The sequence below is a fragment of the Protopterus annectens genome, chromosome 3.part0 (assembly GCF_019279795.1).
Source record: "Protopterus annectens isolate FY-2018-M chromosome 3.part0, PAN1.0, whole genome shotgun sequence".
Classification (NCBI taxonomy): domain Eukaryota; kingdom Metazoa; phylum Chordata; order Ceratodontiformes; family Protopteridae; genus Protopterus; species Protopterus annectens.
Window position 1 is genome coordinate 113,747,628 of NC_056731.1, and position 11,283 is coordinate 113,758,910.

Sequence of the window (11,283 nt, forward strand, 5' to 3'; positions counted from 1 at the left end):
ACATCAGACAGTCTGTGTTTAACATTCTGTTCGCATTCCTCTTTCAGTAATTCATCAGCCTTAAGTATAGTCTATGCATCACAAATGAATATCTAGCATCATCTTCAAAATGGTTTAACATATCGTCTTCAGAATGGTTTAACATGGTTCTTTTTTTAAACTGAAATACACAACACTCTGTCTATTTACAATGTAATGTGAGATCACAATTATCAATATTGGTTTATTTTCACTGTAATACAAGTTAATGCTCAAACCATTGGTTACATGCATTGCATTACATTCTACTTTATTAATTAAGGCTATATCTTAGATGCTTTATTCTAAGTCATTGCCCTTGTCATGGTCCTTTTTCCATTATATAATCCCGCATCACCCATTTTTTGCTAGGAAGTTTGGTTTCTGATTTCAGTTCACAGTTTATCATTACTTTTTTAAATTTTCTAGTTGTGGGTATCTTGGCCATTATCAAAACTAAAGGCATGCTTTCACCTCTTCAATACATGTTATTGTACACCAGCTCTACAAGAACATGTCTGTATTAAGGTAAAATTCACTTCACGTCCAAGTATGAGACTTGGCATGTTCAGTTTATTTTATATCAAAGCAACTCAAATTTCAGAAAATATCGTCCCAAGAACCTCTTTATAAATCCTCAAATCTCCAACATATGCCTCTAGTCTGTGGAAACTTTTTTTCAAGCGTTATAGGAGTATAGACTACAAAAACGTTTGACAGTATCCCACATTCATAGAGAAGGCGTGCTTACAGATGTACAAAATACACCCTACGTTGATTGATTTTACATTACAGTGACCATGAAACAGTGGCAAACCACTTTGCAGCTAAGCCATAGTAAAGGACAAATAACTATCACAGAGATAGCAATTCAAAGGTGGATATTACAGGGTGGCTCTCTGTCACCACTGCTTTTTTTTGCCTTGCCCTTAACATGTTAAACTGTCTACTTAATGGACTTAGGTCATGGTTACAGTTTGGCTGTCAGAAAACAACGAAGTGTAAAGACTTCTCATCATCTTTTTGTGGATGTTTTAAAACGGTATAGTTCATCAGATGAGGAACCGAAAAGCACAACTGCATGTGGTTAATTCTTTCTCAGATGATAAGAATGTCATTTGGTCTTGATAAATGTACAAAAGCAGTATTTAAATTAGGAAAGCTGCAGATCCAAGAAAGTATCTGTTTGGGACAGGAATGTGATATAAAAGAACATGAGCAGGAGGGTGTGTAAAATATCAGGATTTGCAGGCAGAAATGACAGCAGCGTGGAAGATGGATACCTGGACAGTTCTTAGTAGTAGGAGCAGTGGGTCTCATAAAAAAGAGTATAGAGTCCTATTTAGATACACTACCAATACACATAACTCCATGTGAATTGCAGGAGTCATTTCTGAGAACATTGCTGGTGCTGCAAAGAGAACTTTTGGCTAACATCAAAGATTAAAACAATAATAAATTCATGAACTTTATAATCCTAACCTAACTTAGGAATGGGGTCCATCTCCATCATGATATTAGAAACCCAAAAGACTTGAGAAATTAAACAGAATATAAAGGGGTCTGAATGGAGATATGAAATCCGCGAAAGAGGATAATAGCATTGCTGGAACTGAATTCATCCTCAAGTCTTGGTGGGTAACTTCACATGGTGGACTCTGTTTTGACATCTCAACAATACAGCATTGATATATAGTCAGCACAGGCAGAAAAACTTAGAAGGTATAGACTGTATTCATGGGGAATGTTAAGTTGAAAAAAATATCTATAGAGTATACAGGTCCTAGGATACCCCCCCCCCCCCAATCCTGATTCATGCACTAGTGCCAGGACTGGAGAAAAGGCAATGTAGACTTCTCGGAACAAGATGCCCTCTCTTTTATAGAAGTAGTAGTGCACAAAAAAAAACTGACAGACCAAAACAGAGCCATAAAGATGACAGAATGTCCCTTTGAATATAAGGACCAAATTATGTTAAATTACTATTAATGCAAGAATCCCAGGATTTCCAGATAGAAGATATTTAGAAAGACTGAGAGAAATTAGAGTAAATAAAAGAGTTGCACAAGAAAAATATATCAAAAGCTTCAAATTTATTTGTATTCATTAATGCAACAGATTTATGAAAAATATTACACAGACAAAGGAACTCTGGGTTACCTGAAAAAAACAAGCAATGGAGGAAGTGCAAAGATATAAAGAACAAAACCCAGAGATTTTTGAAAGGTATAAAAAAGAAACATGGACTTGGGAAAGAAAGAGATCTGGTATAGTGCAGTATTTGTACAAAAAGGAGAAAGCCAAACTTATCCATATTAAAAAGCCGCTCCAAAAAGTTTGAAGAGGAATAAAGGCAGAGGCACTTGGATGGAAGATTTCATAATATGAAAATAAAACAAATGGGGAATGTAGGAAGGAGTAGTAATAGTAAGGTAAAAGGTAATCCATAACTTCAATTTGTGTATTTGTTTCTGAAGTGTTTGTTTTGAAGGATTTAGTGTGGGGAATCCAACCCAGAACATATCCTCGCATGATGGAATTATCTGATGGAACAGGAGGCGGCAGCTGAAGAAGAATTGCAACCTGATGATGCTCTGGAGTCTTCTGTAGGAGAAAGGCAAGTTGTAGTTGCACAGAAAGGTAAGGAGCAGGAAAGAGAGTCAACTTTACATGGTTAATGTTGAAAGTGATGGGCCAATGGGTTCCCATCTGAAGAGGATATGTCACATGATTTTCTGGAACTTTCTGTGGATTACTCGGAGGAAACCAAGGGCAATGACTATGTTGTCATTTCAGAGGAAAATGATTTAAGGAAAGACCTTTTGATCTAATAAAGATAGACATGTTATAGTAGATGAAAGACATGGATTAAAGACAGTAAAGAAGACCCAAAGTGTGAAAATTAGTAACAGATACACAGTAACCAGATCTATTAAGAGAAATTCCTGTGATATAACAGAAATGGATTATATTACTGTGTAGTTAAAATAATGCCACAAAAATGTAGACTAACAAAGAAAACGAAGGCAAGGAGTAAAATGCCAATGTGGAAGCATGGAGCAGATAAAACTGTAAAGTAATTAAGCCAAAAAGTATCACTGTTAGACCACCAAAAATACATAGAAGGATAAAGACTTAATTGTATACTGTTGACAATAATAAACTAAAAATATCAGGGGTCTGTATTAGAAGACCGAATGTTTAGGTGGTCAAACACCTAAACATCGGTCTTCTAGTATCGAAAGCAAAAAACAGAGAACGGCCAATTTAACGCAGGGAAATATTTCCCTTGGTCGTTTGCCGGAGTTTGCCATTTCCCTACTGTTGAGTGATCTCGGAGTTAGTATATTTAGTTAGGAGGGGTGTGGGGGCAAAACCCCCTACTTAATTTAGATGTAAAGTAATGTTTTTTGTGTTGTGGCCGAGGGACGTGTTTCCCTGGGGTGTTCAACATTGTGTGGGTCGATATTAGAAGATCGATGTTTAGGTGTTTGATCACCTAAACATTCGGTCTTCTAATATAGACCCAAATATCAGCACAGGCAGAAAAACTTAGAAGGTATGCAGATAAATTATAAAGGAAAAGTACAAAATTATTTATTCATTCATGACCAAAAAAGATTTTATAGAAAACTGGGACACAAAGCAAAAGGAATAGAAACACCACTAAAAAGTAAGAAGAAATGAAGGCTCTGAAAATAATGAAAATGCTGAATAGATAGAAGTTGTTAAAAAAAAATAATTGCAAGGAGCTCTAATTTAGAGGGTGTTGTTTGTAACCCTTGACATACAATCCCTATTCACTATCATTCCTAACAATACAGGTGTAGAGGCTATCAAGCATTATTTATCGAAACATAGTCTATATACAGATGAAAAAGTGGATCTTATAGCCATGTTTGTTAAAGTTATTTTGGAAAACGATGTTTTTGTGTATGAAGATGATATCTACATGCAGAGTGATGGCGTGGCTATGGGCATGTCCTGTGCCAGTAGCTACGCCAACATATTTCTAGCTGAGTGGGAGGAAGAAACATTATTTTGGCACACTTTACATCTAGAACATGTACGATTCTACAGACGTTTTGTAGATGACGTCTTCTTTGTTTGGCAGGGTAGTAGAGAGGATTTGACAAATTATATTACAGCAATTAATAACATGACCTCCTACTTGAAGTTTACTTGCAAGTAGATACTAAGATCCACTACTTAGATGTATTTGTAGAGAGGGTTATGGATGATCAAGTAAATACTGGAGTGTATCGTAAATCCTGTTATAGGAATACCCTCCTACACAGATCTAGTATGCACCCCCAGTATATATTTGATAATATTATAAAAGGGCAGAGTATGAGAATTTCACGGTTAAATGCCTTGGAACAAGGTTTCCAACAGGAAATTAATAATTTCTAGTATAGGTTGATTCAACGTGGCTATACAGATGTAGAAATTAATAAAGGGTTATCGAATATAGGGAATTTGAGATTTAACAGGGCATTGCCATATTTCTCTGAACAAATATATAATCCATCAGGGAAGGAGAATAAATATAAACCAGTGAAAGTACCTATGTACTATATGAATGATAGGAAAATAGTAATGGACATAGTTAAACATTGGCGCATCCTAACTAGTAATGAGGATATTAAATTAATAGTGGGTGATCAACCTAGCTTCCAATATAGGAATAAACCAAACTTGAAAAGGCTCTTGTGTTACCCTAACAGGAATATTATGGTGCATGATTATAAAGGAACACGTCCATGTGGGCAGTGTGGATATTTCGAATACATCTCTACAGGCAATTTCTTTGTTCATCCAGAAACAGGACATATTTTTTACTTTCATATTACAGCCTCTTGTAATACAGAAAATCTAGTATACTTGGCAGTTTGCCAAGAATGCGAAGCATTCTATGTTGGTAAAACCAACAGGATGCTCCACATTAGGATTAGGGAGCACCTATATGCCATAAGGATTGGGTATAATACTAATGCCCTAGCAAAACATGTAGCTAGTGAAGGAAATCATTATTTTAAATTTATGGCTATAGACAACATTATTCCCTCAGTTAGAAAAGGGAACATTTGTAATACTACTGAGTGTAGAGTAATTGATTGGATTATGAAATTACGGGCTGATAAAGGTAAGGGTCTTAACGAGAGGGCCTCCCTAAAACCAATACTTAGAGCTAGACGGTTAAAAGTTAAATGAGAATGTTGAATGTTATAATTTATTATTGAATAAACTGATAAGTCGATGTCTTCACTTTCATTCACTAAACGTTTTTAAAAAGGGGTACAAATGAAATTTCTATGTCCATGTGATACTTTATAATGAGATCCCCCTTTTTTATGGGTTATTGTGTATAGTGGATTAATTTTTTGTATGTATATATATATATATATATATATATATATATATATATATATATATATATATATATATATATATATATATATAATTACCACCTTATTAGGTGGCCTATTAGAGGCGGCTAGTCCACATTATATACATTATCGATATTTTTAGTACTAGTTTGAGTTTACAATAACATTGTGTGAATATGGAGGTCATTATATATCATCTTAAGAGCATCGAGATATATTGTGTGTATTTCCCATTGATGCATTCATTATACTATTTACGTAGAGGTCCAGCAGTTAGATATAAGGGTTGTAAATATGTATATTTCTGAGAGCCGAATATTCGTTAGCTTCCACCATATGTCATAATATTAACACTCATAAGCACCACCTTGTGATCGTGTGATATGAAAAGCTAGTAAATGACATACTTTAATGCTCTAATGCCTTAATGATCGCTGATAGTCTAAGGAAGGTGCACTTATATGTGTATTATATAACAAGTTATTTCAATGTCGAAAATTTTTATTCGATGTGCCACTTATGCTAATTTATGAGAATTGATTTATTTTAAAGTCATGAAAAAATGTTCAGATTTTGAGTGGTTAACATTGGACTATGTTATAAGTAATTTATTATGAGTATTTGCGTTATATGATAGTTTTACAGTGAAAAAATCTTTCATTGTTTTAGTGCTATATTACGCACTATAACAATGGGTATTTTAAATAATGAAGTGTGAACTAATTTTTACAAAATTGGTACATAGATCATTTAATATTGGAAGTGCATGTTATACAGTATAAACATCATGATGCGCACGTATGAAAAAGTAAGCGCCATATATATTAAATAGAATTTATCGTGATAGATAATGTTTTAAGAATAATTTGTAATGCATATTATGTTATAGGATGTATTTTGTGAAGTCCCTTTAAATGGGCTGTTATCTAGCTTGAGTCATCAAATGGAGTTTATAAATTGTGTGAAGCAAGAGTTTAAATTTTAATGGTCTGATGAAGCTACGGTGAAAGCGCTTACCAGTTATTTTGGTAATAAACACGATTTTATTTTTATATTGTGGTTATTTTCTCATTTATCGTACATTTTACGCTGGATTTCTACGTGTACTTTGGTTACCTCTCAGCCTTGTTGTTTGGATTTTTCGTTATACTTTGTATTGTAAGCAGAGAGGTATTTGTACCGCTGGGAATACTATTATTCGTGGCTGAGTTTTGAGTATGTGGCAGAAATAACCTATTCAGTTCAGCTATGTTCCAAAACGGTATAGGGAGCGATGGGGGAAACCGTGAAACTGTGGTTGAACATGTAGTAAATTTACGGACACGTCCCAAAACATACCAGTCATTAAAGTATTTCACAACATTCTTGCCCTCGTCAGGAAATGATTCCTTGAGCTGATTGAATGTTGCAATCACCTCCTCTTCCTCTAGGAAAGCCAAACCTATTAGAGACTTCACAGCTAACTGAAATGGATGTGAACTATTATACAAGGACCCTAGCCCAAACTGCTGAACCTTACGCCAGACATTCTTGCTGAAATGAAACCAGCATCCCTTAGCTGACACATTACTGAAATTAAGCCTGACACTTTTTATAGCTGCAATTTCATAGTCTAATAATATAAATTGAAAAGACAGTGTAAAGTTCTGAGAGGCAAAGAGATTGTAGTACACAGTGCCATAGCATATTATAAGCAGGTAGCGATTTGTTGGACATGAGACAATACAGTAAATAGACATACCTACTTTAACCACAACATTTAACTATGCCATGGATACTATACAATTGCCAGCAGACAGCACCCTTACAAAAGTATGATGTTCTTCATTCCACATTGCTGCAGTCCTAACTATTGGGGTAGTCCGCTGTCCAGTCGGCCCGAATACCAAAGTATATGGCTGACGTCGGTCAGGGCGCATTAGACTGACGTCAGTACGTCAGGGTACTAATGCGCATGACCGACGTCATATCCTCAGTCTTTTTTGCCGCATGGTCCGATGCAGAAGCAATTTTGCGAGTGCAGGTTGGCGTTCTGAAAGTTTCTGAAGTCAGAGTTTCAGACCGAATCAAAGTTGGCTAAGTACCCGTTAGAATATTTTGGTTTTTCTTGCCTCAGTATTTAACCGGATGTCAGAAAAAGTGAATAACTGTATTTCTTGTGGGAAACAGATACCTCATAGGGATTACCATACTTTGTGTATACCTTGTTTAGGGCCTGAGCACGGCGTTGTTGGATGCCGCTCTTGTGCTAGATTTAACAAACGCACTATTAAGAGAAGGTTAGACTGTGCCAGGTTAGTGTTTGGGAAGCGTTGTAATTATAAAATGCCATCGGATGCTCCGACGCCGGCTTCGGCTAAAACGCATAAAGATAAAGCAGCACAGCCTAGGGTGGAGGAACCGACAGTCCCAGGCGTCGGTTCTTTGGAAGGCTCAGTGGAGCCGGAGGTTTTGCCAGGTGTCTCTTTGGAGTCTCAGGGAGAGACTTTACTGTTACAGGATGTATCCTCTCAGGAAGTAGGCCAGGCTGAGGGGGCTTCTCAGGTGGCTGTTCTTCCCTCTCTTCCTAAGGTGGTTAGAGCCTCCCCTTCAGTTTCCAAGGCTTCTTTGAGGGGCAGGCCAAGTTTAGCTTCTGTGGGGGTTTCTCCTAGTGCTTCAGGATCTTTGCCTAAGAAACATATGCTTAAAATGGCAGAGGATTTGATTACTATGATTAGGGGTTCTATGCCCCCTCCTGATAAGAGGCCTAGGGTGGAACCTGAGTTTGAGAGTTTTGAGCAATGCTCGGAGGCTTGAGTCTTGGCTGAAGACTTGCAGGAGTACCCTCCTTATTCTGATTCTGATGTGGATGATTCTACTCCTTCTGCTTCTCCTCCTGAGGATTTTTCATTTTCAGAGACTCTGCATTCCATGAGGGAGCATTTTAAATGGGAAGGTCAAGATTTCTCTGATTCCAGGAAAAGGCTTAGGGAATTCTTGTTTTACCCCAGCATAGGCCTTTAGCTATACCTCCTGTTTTGAATGTGGTGGAAGATGTGTTTGCAGAGGCTTCCCTGAATCCTGATTCTTTGCCTCCTGCCCCAGTTAAACCGGATAGGTATTATAGGGTGCCTGAAGCTCATAAGTATCTTTTAAGAGTCCTAGGGTAGACCCAGAAACTGTCTCTCAGGGGCCTAAAGGTGTGAAGGCCTCAGTTGTTAAAAATCCTGTCCCTCCTGATAAAGAGGCAAGGGCTTTGGATAGATGGGGAAAGAAAGTGTATACTTCTTCCACTTTAGCCATGAGGCGTTGAATTGTCAGTTTCACATGTTAAAATATCAGAATTATCTTCTTTCACAGTTGAAATCTAAGGTGGATGCTCTGGCTGAAGGTATTGAGTGTAAAGAGTTGCAGGATTTAGTTCATGTGTCTGAACAGGTGGGTAAACATTCCTTGCAGTGTGGTTTTGATGCTGTGCAGGCCTCCTCCAGGGTGGCTGCCACTGGTTCTGTTCTTCGTAGGCACGCCTGGCTGAGGGATCAGAATTTAGCTGAGCATGTTAAGACAAGGATTTTGGATGCTCCTTTACAGTCTGATGTGTTGTTTGGTTCGCCTGTGGAAGCAGTTTTGAAGAAAATGGAGGACAAGGCTAAGTCTATGCAAACTGTTAAAGATTTTTGCAGGTGCAGCCTCCGAAGTTTAGTAGAAATTGGCCTACTAAGGGATGGACTTATCCTGCTTATGATTCCCAGTCTAGGGGTAGGTCTAGGCGTGGTAGGGGCAGAGCTCAGGGTTCTTTAGGCCTAGGACAGGGAGTTCCCCTGCTCAGACTTCTGGTGAGGGCAGGGGTCAGTCCTTTCGTAAGCAGACCCAATGACCTGCCTTTTCAGCTGCCAATGCGTTCTCGCCTGGCAGCACCTTTGGGAGGAAGGCTGTCTCTTTTCAAAGAAAATTGGGATTTAATTACCCAAGACAGATGGGTTCTGGATATTATTCACCACGGTTACAGGTTTTATTTCCATACCTTGCCTCCTTTCAAAGGCATGCCAGACATTCCTCCTCTTCAAAGAACAGAGGCTCACAAGCAAATTTCTCTGTTGCTCCAAATAGGGGCCATTCAGTCAGTTCCTGTGCGGAAAGGGGCCTAGGATTTTATTCTCGCCTGTTCCTAGTACCAAAGAAGGGGAACACGTGGAGACCAATTCTGGATTTATCTATCCTCAACACTTATCTGGACATTCCCAAGTTCAAAATGTTGGCGTTACAACAGCTTTTACCTCTGCTGGGCAAAGATCACTGGATGGTAACTTTAGATCTCAAGGAAGCTTACCTTCATGTGCCAATAAGACTAAGTTGCAGGAAGTATCTGCGTTTCGAGCTGGAAATTCTCATTATCAGTTCTCTGCATTGCCCTTTGGATTATCTACTGCCCAGAGTATTCACAAAGGTTCTGGCTCCAGTGATAGCTTACTTCAGGCTAAAAGGAATCCAAATCTATCCTTACTTGGACGACTGCCTGATTCTGGCTCAAGAAAAGAAGATCTTCTACAGCATCTGGAATATGTCATAGCAGTGCTAAGATGCCTAGGGTATTCTGTGAGCGAAATAAAGTCCAGTCTAGTACCCTCTCAAGACATGTGCTTTCTGGGTGTGAGACTGAATACAGCAGCCCAGATGGCCTTTTAACCCCGGACAAACAAAAGAATCTTTCCAGTTACTTCCATCATCTATCTCTTCAGTCCGGGCTGACTGCAAGGACAGTCCTTCAAGCCTTAGGGTTCATGGCATCTTGTATTCTGGTGCTTCCCAATGCCAAACTGCATATGAGGAAGCTACAATGGTATCTCAAAAATCTGTGGACACAGCACTGCCAGGATTTGGACACTGTCATTCAAATAATACCTTGCATTCAAAAGGAATTTTTGTGGTGGGCTCAGGAATGTCACCTAAACAAGGGACTCTCTGTGACCCGGCCAGAGGCAAGTCAGATTCTAACGACAGATGCCTCAGATATTGCTTGGGGAGCTCATCTAAATGGAAAGTGGATACAAGACAAGTGGCCTGCCAGACTACAGCATCTACATATCAACATGAAAGAGATGTTAGCAGTTCAGTTTGCATTAATTGCTTTCAAGGAGTTACTTCTTCCAGGGCAGGTGTTGATTCTAACAGACAACACAACTGTCATGTGGTACATCAGCAAACAAGGGGGAACACATTCTTACCCATTGTGCCGACAAGCAATGATTTTATGGGGGACTGCGCTCAGTCTGCAACTAACTCTTCAGGCAAGGTTTCTGCCGGGAGCACAGAACTCCTTAGCAGATGTATTAAGCAGACAAATCATGGATCCCCACGAGTGGAAACTGGATCTTCATGTATTTCAAAAATTGACAGTGTCATGGGGAACTCCAGACATAGATCTATTCGCTTCTCCACTAAACCACCAGCTGCCAAAGTTTTGCACGAAGGGATTTCATCACACAGCTTGGAAAGTGGATGCTCTTTCTTTCAGTTGGAAAAATCTTCATGTGTATGCCTTTCCACCTCTGCCTCTTCTTCCAAAGGTGCTTCTAAAGGTCAGACAAGACAAGCCAAGGATGATTTTAATAGCTCCAGATTGGCCTCGGCAGCACTGGTACCCATTACTGAGGAGTCTGGTAAGGAAGCCTCCATGGCCTTTACCCTTGATTCCACACCTGTTGTCTCAGAGGGACGGTCATCTGCTCAATGTCAAGCTTCACTCTCTACATCTCACAGCCTGGCATATTCTGTTTTGAAAGACAGCAGGTCTCAGCTTCCTCAACAAGTTTTAAATGTGATTATGGAAGCCAGAAGACCTAGTACAAGGAAAGTGTACGCAGAAAAATGGAAGAGATTCTTGTTTTGGAGTGCA

The 11,283-nt window shown here is 38.7% G+C and overlaps 1 protein-coding gene across 1 annotated transcript in view; it reads left to right on the forward strand.

Moving 5' to 3' along the window:
• The window catches only part of NUP42 (nucleoporin 42), a 513,730-nt gene that overhangs the window by 243,134 nt on the left and 259,313 nt on the right, over positions 1-11,283 (forward strand). The window lies entirely within an intron of this gene.